The sequence below is a fragment of the Panicum hallii genome, chromosome 6, assembly GCF_002211085.1.
Source record: "Panicum hallii strain FIL2 chromosome 6, PHallii_v3.1, whole genome shotgun sequence".
Classification (NCBI taxonomy): domain Eukaryota; kingdom Viridiplantae; phylum Streptophyta; class Magnoliopsida; order Poales; family Poaceae; genus Panicum; species Panicum hallii.
In genome coordinates this window covers 31,972,997-31,984,101 of record NC_038047.1, presented here as the reverse complement: position 1 = coordinate 31,984,101, position 11,105 = coordinate 31,972,997, and the positions used below count along the sequence as shown (strand labels likewise).

At 44.5% G+C, this 11,105-nt stretch overlaps 1 pseudogene; it reads left to right on the top strand.

Annotated features, from left to right (window-relative positions):
- The first annotated feature begins 4,270 nt into the window (after positions 1 to 4,270).
- On the top strand, positions 4,271 to 9,279 carry LOC112897011 (annotated as a pseudogene).
- Positions 9,280 to 11,105: the final 1,826 nt, after the last annotated feature.

Genomic DNA, 11,105 nt, shown 5'->3' with positions numbered 1-11,105 from the left:
ACATCATCTCTTCTCTATACAACAGCTCATCGAGTTTTATTTTCGCCTGCAAAATTTCAGCTCTATTACCAATAACATCCTCACCTTCCAGCGGCTCCAGCACAGATCGAAGGCGCTCAATTTCCCGAGTCACATGGCCGAATTTTTCTCTACTCCATGATTTCAACGATGCCTCCATGTTCTTCAAATTTTCCGCCAAGCTCCCAAGGTCACTCCCCGGGTTCCTACGCAGCCAGGCCCTTTCGAGTTCAGCACCCAGGCTAGGTTCCGTTCCCACATAATCTCATACAGGAAACTTGCGCTACCCTTGACGGCGTCATCGGAACCTGTAAGAGATAAACAAGAGCCTTGTGATCGGAACGAGAAGAGCAAGGATGATTAATATGAGCTCCTGGAAAACGAAGAGACCACTCCGAGTTGGCCACACCACGGTCGAGTCCAACTTGCATGTTCCTGCTGCCCGCTTGGTTGTTATTATAAGTCCAAGGCAGCCCTGAAAACCTAGGTCCTGTAAATCACAGTGACGGAGGACTTCACGGAAATCCAGCATTTGTTGTTCAGCCCGAGGAGTTTCCGAGAAGTGTTTATATTGCCACATGGCCTCAATAAAATCACCCATAAGAAACCACGGCCCATTCCACTCCCCACGCAGATTTCGCATGAGATCCCACATCTTATATCTATTCTCTACTCGATGCTCGCCATAAACAAACGTGGCCCTCCAAGGAGTCAGGCCCAGTTCCTCTTTTATTAAAACATCAAAATGACGTTCTCCCTGGGACAGCAAGAAGACATCCAAAGACTCGTCCCAAAACAGACCCAAACCACCACTTAAACCATCACTACTAACGGCAAGACTATTACGAAGATCCAACCTCCACTTGAGGTTACTAACTCTACTACTACTAAGAGTGTGTTCGTTTCCCATTAGAGGCCTCTAAAAATTTTAGAGTGCTCGCTCACTCTAAAGAATCGCAGTCTTATTAGAGGCCGAATTAGAGGGCTGTTCGATGTCGGACGATGTTTCGAACTTTAGAGGGGTGAAACGAACACACCCTAAGTCTAGCTTCACAAAGAAAAACAATCTTGGGATGAAGTGACCATACAAAGCCACATAATTCACGAACTGTCCGGGAGTTCCTGATCCCCCGACAGTTCCATGCCAACGCATTCATGGCTCCTGACGGGCTCGCCATGAGCTCCCGTCAGGTTACAAGGCTCCTCCTGGTCAGTACAGGATGCAACGTCCTCCTAATGACCCGCCATCTGTTCGCCCGCGTCCGGTCGCATCTCCTCTCCCGCCTTCTGAGCATACAAGGCAGCGCCATCCTCCTGCATCTTGGGCGCACCACACGCCCCAGGAAGCTGCATATCGCTGATAGTCTCCAATACCCCCGCCTTGCTCAGCTTCTTTGTCTTCCGATGCTTCATAATCTCCTTTATAGGACTTGGCCCTTTCAACCCTGCTTTCTTGTCTTGTGCAGCTTTCGTCCTAGCCATCTTTGCCTCCTGGAGCTTCTCATGCACCTTTCTAGCACCAGGCTCTATCCCAACAACCGACACCGGGAACGAGACTAAGGTGGAATGACCACCAGAACCCATGTACGAGTTGAGGCCAGAAACTCTCTCCTAGCCGCCAGACTGTAGCGAAGCATTCAAGTCCGGTACTGGGTCGCTCATAACCAACTTCTGCACACTGCTAGCTAGAGAGTTGCTGATGCCAGCAGGTAGCTTCTTCGGCGTGGATTCCAGATCTGCGCCCTCCAGCAGCAGCTGATTCGAGGTCTTCTTTCTCCTGCTTCTTCCATGATTATCATGGGTAGCGCTTGATGCTGCTTGGATCTTCTGAAGCTGGGCTCCCGTGAAGTTCAGAGCTCTGTTCACGCGCTGAGGTGCCGCTGGAATAGTAGTGTTCTGCATCTTGTATTTTTTCAACGGCGACTCCCTTATCCACTCGCCAAATCGCTTCCTCTTCCTTGCCTCGTCTTCAGCTTCCTCCTCGGAACTCTCTTCCTCGTCATCAGAACATTCCCACTTCGAGTGCCCCATCCTTCCACAGCGAAAACAAAAGAAAGGTACATCCTCATACTTCACATCAAAATTCATGGTACCCATCTTCTTGATTGTAGCTTCCACTGTAGGTTTCAGCGGCTCAGCAAGGGGATAAACCACTCTCGCCCTCAGGAAGTTCTTGACAGGGCCCTCAATTGCCAAAACATTATTGCTTACTTTCCTCGCCAACACTGCGGTGAAGGCTGCCGACATCAAAGTAACCGGCACATCATAAAAGCGAACACAAAGGTTAATTGAATCAATAATCACCTCCGACGGACGGCTGAATCCATCATATGGCACCACTAAGAGTGCATCTCCCTTGTGTCGCCACGGCCCATCATTGATTACATACTTGTATTCTTCTTCAACTCTGAATTCAAGGATGAACCTGTTCTCACCAAGGTTTCGAACAGGGATAGGTTTATTCAACCTCCATGCAGCACCCATATCCTCAAACATGCCCCTGGAATATGGGTGGCAACCGTGCCATAGCGAACCATCTAGGTGACGCATCTTCTACGCCCTCATCAGGATCAAAATCAAAATCCTCTGCGACCGGGCTGGGCGGATGCACCGCATCCATATTGCCCTTCCCTGTAGTCTGCTGCTCCAGGCCCTCACCATGCGGAGCCGCCTGACGATGCCCGGTCACCTCCTCCATCTTCTCATCATCCACCATCCTCCACAACGCTTTCCGACGACATGCTGTAGATTGCGCAACCACGAAAACTAACAGACGATCACAGCTTCGGATGGGCAGATCCCTCACCGGGTGCCCCATATCACCCCCGCTGCAGATCGAAAGTAGCAACGATGCGGTGGCAGCAAACCCTAGCAATCCCAGCAGAAAGCAAGTAGGAAGCTTTGATGGACCGAAACAACGCTGATCCTTCGTATAGAAATACTCTTGGGCAGATCTAAACGAGTACCAGTAGAACACGCGAACCTTGCGGACACTTCCTGTAGAAGTTTCAGACTCCCCCAAGAACCCTATCCGAGACAGGGTAGATGTGGAGTATAGCAGATGGAAACCGCCGTTTCCCTAACCCCAGCCGCGGAGTCCACCGCGCTGGTCAACACCGGCACCTTCCCCGCTGAGAGAGACCGCCGACGACCTAGGAAGACGGCGCCGGAGCCGGCGGGTCTAGGTTTCCAATCCGTCGCCCTCGAGTCGCCATGATCGCCCGTCCGTCAAAACCGGGAGGCGGGCTGCTCCACTATTGACCATTGCTGTTTATCTGAAGAAACAAGAGTGGCACAACTCTAGACCCCCACTTTGTTTGGACTTTTATTCTCTGCAAATTGCAAAAATGTCATGGAATATGTGTGATCGTCGTGGAACTGATCTTTTTTTAGTTAGCAGATCTCTTTATCTTTCACTTTTCTTAATAATTATTAGGATAAAATAATAATTCAACCCCACTCTCCCTAAATAGAGAGGGAGTTGTAGCTAATAATACATTAGTTGAATTGAGATGAGATTATTGGTTCCCTCAAGAATTATGAAAGAAATATTGGGATATCGATCCCATTAAATGGTTATTTTTTGAGGGAATCCCATTAGCTGGCTATTATGAAAGATTTATTAGGGAACTGTTACATAAAATGATTTCTATGACAGTAACACCATTAGAAAAATTATAGCATAGAAATAACTCAGAAGATGTGTATTTCGCAAAATGCTTTTACAAACTTCCGTGTGCAAAGAAGATGCCAAATTATATAATCCTTGATGAGGCTAGGAGGATCCCAATTTGCCATTTTGTACCTGCCAATTTTTTTAAAGATTTAATCGATTTTATTATTCTTGATTCGATCCCTGCGCAACAATTTTTTTCTCTATAAATACCCCTTCCAAATCATGCTTTGGTAGTCAGCTTTCCACAAGTCCAATTAGACCCCACTCCCTCCAACAATCTCGCTGCGCTGCTCCCTCGCTCGCTTCTCCCCTTCCCAGCCCCACGATTCGTTTCCTTTCATCCCGCCACATTGCATCCACCCCCACCGTTCTCCAGCATCAGATCCGTCGCCTGTACTTCCTACCTGCATCAATCAAATCACCCTTAAAAAAGATTAAAAAAAGATAATCTTGCATCGAAGCTCTGGTTCGCTGCACTGTTTCTTGGATCGAATCTCCGTCTTAGTTCAGCCTGTCTGTTGAGTTCTTGAATCGAATCGAGGGAGTGGTGGTTCCCGGGGGGAGTGTGGGGTGGCGGGGAAGCTGGAGAAGATGGCGTCGATCGACGCGCAGCTGCGGATGCTGGCGCCGTCGATGCTGTCGGAGGACGACAAGGTGGTGGAGTACGACGCGCTTCTCCTCGACCGCTTCCTCGACATCCTCCAGGACCTCCATGGCGAGGACCTCCGCGAGATGGTACCACGGAATCTCTCTTTCTCATTTCCTTCCTTTTGTCCTGGATCCGCCTTGTTCGGCCGGTTGCTGCTTCGGATCAGGCTAATTTGCAGATTTTTGTGCGTCATCTTACTATATTTAGACATTTAGTGGAAGGCTTGGCTAATTCGAGTCAAGTTTGATCCAGGATGCTGACTGGAATGATAATTTAAGTTGGAAGCTGGACCTTACTCTCAGAGAGCAAAAGGGTTTTAGATGATTTCTTCTAGATGCTATTCGTAGTGCTTAGAGCATCTAGTGGGGGCTACTAAATGGAGTTGGGGTACTTCCTACTATAGATTGATACTTATTTAATACTTTTGGAGTATTGTCTTGCTGGATTGTGTTCATTAGATTCGGCTATTTGCTTGTGCAAGTTAAATTGCTAACTAGAACGATAACAAAATCTATGATTTGCTTAAACAGGCCATACACTTTATTACTCCCAAACTGTTTTTTTTTCCAGTGAAAATTTACAAAGGTCGCCTGCATATTGAAAGACTAGGAAACACCTCAGTTTCCCCATGTAGAAAAGGGAAAGAATTATGGTTAGAAACTGTCCAGGTGTGATGACTGATATCGAGTTGACTTGAATTAACTCATGCTGTAATACTTGTTTGGGAAGATGAATTGATTTGCTTGGTTGCAACCCTTGTTGTATGCATACGAAAAGGACAGTTCTCATATGCATTCTTGGGATTAGTCAGATAGTCACCTTGTTCAGTTTTACAATTCTTTGGAAACAAGATATCTGTTTGGTGTTTTTACCAGGATCTGCTAACAGGAACTGTTTCTCTCTTCTCTGTAGGTCCAAGAGTGCTATGCGATAGCTGCTGAGTATGAAAGGAAGCATGACTCACAAAAACTTGATGAACTTGGCAACATGTTGACAAGTCTAGACCCTGGCGATTCAATTGTCATGGCCAAAGCATTCTCTCACATGCTTAACTTGGCCAACTTGGCGGAGGAAGTCCAGATAGCATATCGGAGGAGAGTCAAGCTCAAGAAGGGAGCCTTTGCTGATGAGAACTCAGCACTCACTGAATCTGACATTGAGGAAACTTTTAAGCGGCTTGTAGTTGACCTTAAGAAGTCACCAGCTGAGGTTTTTGATGCTCTGAAGAGTCAGACTGTTGACCTTGTTTTGACTGCACATCCGACACAATCAGTGAGGCAATCACTGCTCCAGAAGCACTCAAGGTGAGTCAGGGTAACAATGCCTTGAAATCTGACACGAATACATGAATTGAGTCTGTTCTCTAACTGGTATGATTGCAAATATAAATCTAGGGTAAGGAATTGTTTGGTTCAACTGTACTCTTAAGGACATCACACCAGATGACAAACAGGAGCTTGACGAGGCTCTCCAGAGGGAGGTAACACACCGAATTCATACTATGAGAATTTGACTTTGCGTTTTTTCTAATACAATGCCTTCCCTTTGTGATAACTTTTTTCAGCTCTGAATCTCTGATTTTGTGCAAGCCATGCATTGATCTTATCAGCTTATATAGTGTTCAAAATTTTTATAACATACCATTTATTCTGTTCCAGTACACCACAAAAGTTTATTGGTACATTAATAATCCAAGTATTTTCGTTCAACTTTCATTGCTTATTATCAGATCCAAGCAGCCTTCAGGACTGATGAGATCAGAAGAACCCAGCCCACTCCCCAAGACGAGATGCGGGCCAGTATGAGTTACTTCCATGAAACAATATGGAAAGGCGTTCCAAAGTTTTTACGCCATGTGGATACTGCCTTGAAGAACATTGGAATCGATGAGCGTGCGCCCTATAATGCCCCTCTCATTCAGTTCTCTTCTTGGATGGGAGGAGATCGTGATGGTAAGCAAGGACTAGCTTTATATTGATCTCTGTGATCTCATTTCTATGTTATTTGCCTCCTAACACCTTTAACCAATTTAGGAAATCCAAGAGTGACACCAGAAGTTACAAGGGATTTTGTTTGCTCGCCAGAATGATGGCTGCAAATTTGTATTGCGCACAGATTGAGGATCTCATGTTTGAGGTACAAATGACATCAATAGTTCAGTTATCTGCTGTTATGCTCATGCGAACTAATCAGCATTGCAAAGTGACAAAATTTGTGCAAATTTTTGTAGTTGTCCATGTGGCGATGCAATGATGAGCTTCGGGCACGAGCAGATGAATTACAACGCTCCTCAAAGAAGGATGCGAAGCACTATATAGGTAAGTTGGGATTAGCAGTTAATACAGTTTGCTACATACAACTTTTGAATATCAGATGGTAGCTGCGTGCCTGCATGTCATTTCACTAAAGAGAAGAAAATAAAGCCATTTACAACCCACCACGCATACGCACACACGACCAGGGTAGATTGCTACTTGGCTATTCCTATAACCAGCATAGTATTATGAGACTAACCATTGTTTTCTTCTGTAACAGAGTTCTGGAAGAAGGTTCCTCTGAGTGAGCCATATCGGGTTATACTTGGTGATGTGAGGGACAAGCTTTACAATACACGTGAGCGGGCACGCCAGTTGTTGTCCAGTGGATATTCTGACATTCCGGAGGAATCTACTCTCACCAACGTTGAGCAGGTCAACTATTGATCAAAGAACCTTTTGAACTGTTGTTTCTTCTTCTTTCTTTCTTTCTTTCTTTCTCTTTCCTTCCTACTTTTTTTTTGCTTTAAAAAAAATCTTGAACTGACCATTGATCTGGGAAACTGGTTCCTTGAAGTTCTTGGAGCCTCTGGAGCTATGCTACAGGTCTCTCTGTGCTTGTGGTGAGTTGGTGACCGTGTAATTGCTGATGGAAGCCTTCTTGACTTCTTGCGCCAAGTCTCTACCTTTGGATTGTGCCTTGGGAGACTCGACATAAGGCAAGAATCTGGCAGGCACACTGATGTCCTGGATGCCATAACTACCTACCTAGGAATAGGGTCATACCGTGAGTGGTCTGAGGAACGCCGTCAGGAGTGGCTCTTGTCTGAACTCAATGGGAAGCGTCCAATGTTTGGTCCAGACTTGCCCACTACTAATGAGATTGCTGATGTTCTAGACACATTTCGTGTGATAGCTGAACTTCCTGCTGACAACTTTGGAGCATACATTATTTCTATGGCAACAGCTCCATCAGATGTACTTGCTGTTGAGCTTCTCCAGCGTGAATATCATGTGAAGACACCACTTAGAGTTGTTCCATTGTTCGAGAAATTGGCTGATCTAGAAGGTGCTCCAGCCGCATTGGCTACTCAGACTCAGGTAAAGATGCTGGTCGTCTCTCAGCAGCATGGCAGCTGTACAAGGCTCAGGAGGAGCTTATCAAAGTTGCTAAGCAATTCCGGGTTAAGTTGACTATGTTCCAGGGGCGAGGTGGTACTGTTGGAAGAGGTGGAGGTCCCACTCATCTTGCTATTTTGTCTCAACCACCGGACACAATCCATGGATCCCTCGGGGTCACTGTTCAGGGTGAAGTTATTGAGCAGTCATTTGGTGAGGAGCATCTGTGCTTCAGGACACTTCAGCGTTTCACAGCTGCTACTCTTGAGCATGGCATGCACCCACCAATTTCCCCAAAACCTGAATGGCGTGCTCTGCTTGATGAGATGGCTGTGGTGGCAACAAAGGAATACCGGTCCATTGTCTTCCAAGAACCACGCTTTGTCCAATATTTTCGCCTTGTGAGTACTACACTCCATCTTCATGTGATCTTTGGAATATATTTACTTATGATTTGGTGTACAAATGTTAAGTTCGGGGATTGTCATACTACTATCTATTATATAGTTTTTCCAACACCGTAAAATATGAAGGTTAACATATGATAAACCCAAGGCACTAAGCTGAAAAGAACTATTTTATTTTAGGTGGACATTACCTTGCATAAAGTTATTCCTTACAAATTTTCATGTTAACAGGCAACACCTGAAATGAAATATGGAAGGATGAACATAGGAAGCAGACCATCCAAGAGAGCCGAGTGGTGGAATCGAGTCTCTTCGTGCCATCCCATGGATCTTTGCATGGACACAGACTCGCTGCCACCTCCCAGTCTGGCTGGGCTTTGGTGCTGCCTTCAAGCCCATCATGGAGAAGGACATTAGGAACCTGCACATGCTTCAAGAGATGTACAATGAGTGGCCATTCTTCAGGGTCACAATTGATCTGGTTGAGATGGTGTTCGCCAAGGGTGATCCCGGCATCGCCGCATTATATGACAAACTCCTTGTTTCATCAGAGCTGTGGCCTCTTGGAGAGAAGCTGAGGGCAAACTACGAAGAGACCAAACGACTTCTCCTTCAGGTGCGTGCTGAATGACATAAGATTGAACCTGTGCACTGTCAGAATCTTCGAATGTCATAAAGTGATGCGATCTTCTGCTCAAAATTTCAGGTTGCTGGGCACAAAGATCTTCTTGAAGGGGATCTCTACCTGAAGCAGCGTCTCCGTCTCCGTGATTCATACATCACGACTCTGAACGTCTGCCAGGCCTACACGATGAAGCGCATCCGTGACCCAGATTACCAATGTCACGCTACGCCCCCACCTTTCCAAGGAGATCATGGACTGGAACAAGCCCGCTGCAGAGCTCGTGAAGCTGAACCCAACCAGTGAGTATGCGCCGGGGCTGGAGGACAACCTCATCTTGACCATGAAGGGCATTGCTGCTGGGATGCAGAACACAGGTTAAGCCAAGAAATGATCTCCCGGAATAGACGTCATTTGCACGTTGAGTGTGTCTTATATCTGATCATTTGCTTTCGGCCCAATATTTTTGCCGATGTAGCTGCTGCTTTAGCTTCCCAATTGTCAATAATGTATTTCCCACTGGAATATCAATATGGAACTTACTATAATAAATTGAATTATTGAAATGAAGTGGAGTGAAACATTGGGCTGTATTCATGACGAGCTAGTTTTGTTTACTTGTTGCATCATGACTTGAAGTGGAATACAATAGGAACCTACGGAGGATACTAAAGGTAGCTGGGAAACGAGTATCATAGTTGCTAGGGATGGCTGCACCAATCTCAAAGCATCTTTGGACCATTTTTGCCGTCTTCCTATTCTTTCTTTACCATTTTAGCATGCAATCTTACTGATACTAACTAGATACTCCATTTGGAGCCTTTGTGTTGATTCTCACCGCATGCGCAACATAATCTTAAAAACATCTGGCAATCAAATCAACCACCCACCTCTGCCATTATTAAAAATAACATAAATTTACCCCCCCCCCTAAATTTGCATCTATAGTACCAAGCTCTTTTCACTATAAAACTTCCAATTTTAGTCATCAAACCCGAAAACTGGATAAACTTCCGATTTTGGCCATCAAACTCGAAAACTGGATATCTTTGACCATCAAATTATAGAAACTGAACAGATTCAGCCCCTTTAGATGGTTCCAAAGGTGATTGTTCCTACGTATTTATTTTCTAAAAATAACAAAATTCTGGTTTAGTTTCTAAAGAAACTAAACTTTTTCAAAAGTTTAATATATCATTTGCTACTCCGAGTTATTTGGCTCATATATGTTTCTTTTTCTAGTTTTTTTTGGTTATGGTAGTGCCCATTATTTATTTAAATTATCATTTTGCTTTACTTTATGTTGATCATGTGGTTAGTTGATTGAATGATGTTTAAGCCTCTACCTTGTTTGAAATCTATTAACTAGTCAGTTGATCGTAATAAAGTAAAACGCTAGCCATGCAATGCCTAAATCAATAGTCCAATCACCTAAACCAAGAGGCGCGACTGCAAGCAATAAAATACTAACAATAGGAACAACTAAGATCCAGATATCTCTAAATGGAACATCAGTAAATATATTATATTTTTCGATAAAATTGGTGCTGGTTTTATATTTCCCTGAGTTGAATTGAAATAGTTATGAGTTTTTAGAGATTAAACTATATTTTTTATCATTTTAGGAAATACATATGTAGGCAAAACCACTTCTGAGACCAGCAAAGCCAAATTAGATCAAAGATATCTAGTTTTTTGGTTCGATGTCTAACAACGGGCTACTACAGCAATTATTATGCTAAAAATGGACTTCTTTCTTATAAAAAAATATTTAAAATATTCCTGCTTCTATATGATTTGCTTTCGAGTCTAGTTAGCATTCCAGCTTGATTAGGTAGAGATTGAATTAAACTTTTAGATTACCATTGAGATAGTTTGTATTCGGCTGGATGTATACATATGTAATTAGCTAGCGTAATTTTTTTTTAAAAAGTCAGATACCTTTAGTTATGTGCCGCAGTTCTGATACGACACGAGTTTGCACCGCATCAAGAGCAATGTAGACGAATCACAATAAGATACCATGATTTGGTATTAAAGCAACCACGAGAAGAAATTAGGATTTTGGCGAAGCCGATAGCAAATCGTTTAAACACAACTCCAAAAGAGCACACGTGGTTATCGCTCCCTTATAACCTTTAGGATCATTTTAGCTGAGGAGCTGCGCCACCGGCCGAGAAGAGGACCATTGTAGCGCGTCAAAGCGGTAGCAGGGCAGAGGGAGTACCACCAGATGAGGCCACGGTGGCAGATGACATTACTTACAAAGCATGTCAAAGATCCACCTTAAAAATACCGGCATAAACTAGATTCGGTACCGATTGAAGCCTATGGAGACCTTTAGTACGTGGTGGTAACA